The 2,500-nt window shown below is 55.5% G+C and overlaps 2 non-coding genes across 2 annotated transcripts in view; both read left to right on the forward strand.

Annotated features, from left to right (window-relative positions):
• Window positions 1–1,870: 1,870 nt before the first annotated feature.
• LOC126334175 (5.8S ribosomal RNA) lies at window positions 1,871–2,025 on the forward strand. The gene has a single exon (XR_007564606.1). It is a non-coding gene; the product is annotated as a 5.8S ribosomal RNA (ribosomal RNA).
• Window positions 2,026–2,213: 188 nt separating this feature from the next.
• LOC126334177 (large subunit ribosomal RNA) overlaps window positions 2,214–2,500 on the forward strand; it is a 4,221-nt gene continuing 3,934 nt past the window's right edge. Inside the window, exon 1 of the ribosomal RNA XR_007564608.1 lies at window positions 2,214–2,500. This exon is cut by the window's right edge and continues 3,934 nt beyond it. This is a non-coding gene — a ribosomal RNA (large subunit ribosomal RNA).

The raw sequence follows: 2,500 nt of genomic DNA on the forward strand, positions 1-2,500 counted from the left end.
ATCAGGGTTCGATTCTGGAGAGGGAGCCTGAGAAACGGCTACCACATCCAAGGAAGGCAGCAGGCGCGCAAATTACCCACTCCCGGCACGGGGAGGTAGTGACGAAAAATAACGATACGGGACTCATCCGAGGCCCCGTAATCGGAATGAGTACACTTTAAATCCTTTAACGAGTATCTATTGGAGGGCAAGTCTGGTGCCAGCAGCCGCGGTAATTCCAGCTCCAATAGCGTATATTAAAGTTGTTGCGGTTAAAAAGCTCGTAGTTGGATTTGTGTCCCACGCTGTTGGTTCACCGCCCGTCGGTGTTTAACTGGCATGTATCGTGGGACGTCCTGCCGGTGGGGCGAGCCGAAGGGGTGCTTTCGCGTCCCGAGGCGGACCCCGTTTAAATCCTACCAGGGTGCTCTTTGTTGAGTGTCTCGGTGGGCCGGCACGTTTACTTTGAACAAATTAGAGTGCTTAAAGCAGGCAAGCCCGCCTGAATACTGTGTGCATGGAATAATGGAATAGGACCTCGGTTCTATTTTGTTGGTTTTCGGAACCCGAGGTAATGATTAATAGGGACAGGCGGGGGCATTCGTATTGCGACGTTAGAGGTGAAATTCTTGGATCGTCGCAAGACGAACAGAAGCGAAAGCATTTGCCAAGTATGTTTTCATTAATCAAGAACGAAAGTTAGAGGTTCGAAGGCGATCAGATACCGCCCTAGTTCTAACCATAAACGATGCCAGCCAGCGATCCGCCGCAGTTCCTCCGATGACTCGGCGGGCAGCCTCCGGGAAACCAAAGCTTTTGGGTTCCGGGGGAAGTATGGTTGCAAAGCTGAAACTTAAAGGAATTGACGGAAGGGCACCACCAGGAGTGGAGCCTGCGGCTTAATTTGACTCAACACGGGAAACCTCACCAGGCCCGGACACCGGAAGGATTGACAGATTGATAGCTCTTTCTTGATTCGGTGGGTGGTGGTGCATGGCCGTTCTTAGTTGGTGGAGCGATTTGTCTGGTTAATTCCGATAACGAACGAGACTCTAGCCTGCTAACTAGTCGCGTGACATCCTTCGTGCTGTCAGCGATTACTTTTCTTCTTAGAGGGACAGGCGGCTTCTAGCCGCACGAGATTGAGCAATAACAGGTCTGTGATGCCCTTAGATGTTCTGGGCCGCACGCGCGCTACACTGAAGGAATCAGCGTGTCTTCCTAGGCCGAAAGGTCGGGGTAACCCGCTGAACCTCCTTCGTGCTAGGGATTGGGGCTTGCAATTGTTCCCCATGAACGAGGAATTCCCAGTAAGCGCGAGTCATAAGCTCGCGTTGATTACGTCCCTGCCCTTTGTACACACCGCCCGTCGCTACTACCGATTGAATGATTTAGTGAGGTCTTCGGACTGGTACGCGGCATCGACTCTGTCGTTGCCGATGCTACCGGAAAGATGACCAAACTTGATCATTTAGAGGAAGTAAAAGTCGTAACAAGGTTTCCGTAGGTGAACCTGCGGAAGGATCATTACCGACTAGACTGCATGTCTTTCGATGTGCGTGTCGTGTCGCGCAACACGCTACCTGTACGGCAGTGGCCGTGCGCCGCGTGCGGAACCACGCGTGCCTCTCAAAACTAGCGGAAGTGTTGTTGTTGTGTGGTACGAGCGCTGAAGCTCTGGAGCGGCTGGCCTGCGGTACCTGGCGCCTGGCGCCGGTTTTGAATGACGTTCGCCCGAGTGCCTGTCCGCTCCGGTGTGGAGCCGTACGACGCCCATCGGCTGTGAGGCCGTTGGACACAAAAAAATAGTGGAACAGGGGCCGTCAGACGCCTCAGTCCCGCAAATGCTACTGTCTTGAAAGAGACAGTGGGAGACTGAAAAGGAAAAGATCACCCAGGACGGTGGATCACTCGGCTCGTGGGTCGATGAAGAACGCAGCAAATTGCGCGTCGACATGTGAACTGCAGGACACATGAACATCGACGTTTCGAACGCACATTGCGGTCCATGGATTCCGTTCCCGGGCCACGTCTGGCTGAGGGTCGGCTACGTATACTGAAGCGCGCGGCGTTTGTCCCGCTTCGGAGACGTGGGAGTGTCGTGGTCGCCTGTGTGGCCGGCCGCGTCTCCTTAAACGTGCGATGCGCGCCCGTCGCCTGGCGGTTCGCATACCGGTACTTTCTCGGTAGCGTGCACAGCCGGCTGGCGGTGTGGCGTGCGACACCTCGTACAACGACCTCAGAGCAGGCGAGACTACCCGCTGAATTTAAGCATATTACTAAGCGGAGGAAAAGAAACTAACAAGGATTCCCCCAGTAGCGGCGAGCGAACAGGGAAGAGTCCAGCACCGAACCCCGCAGGCTGCCGCCTGTCGTGGCATGTGGTGTTTGGGAGGGTCCACTACCCCGACGCCTCGCGCCGAGCCCAAGTCCAACTTGAATGAGGCCACGGCCCGTAGAGGGTGCCAGGCCCGTAGCGGCCGGTGCGAGCGTCGGCGGGACCTCTCCTTCGAGTCGGGTT

Source organism: Schistocerca gregaria, unplaced genomic scaffold (genome assembly GCF_023897955.1).
Source record: "Schistocerca gregaria isolate iqSchGreg1 unplaced genomic scaffold, iqSchGreg1.2 ptg001712l, whole genome shotgun sequence".
NCBI lineage: Eukaryota > Metazoa > Arthropoda > Insecta > Orthoptera > Acrididae > Schistocerca > Schistocerca gregaria.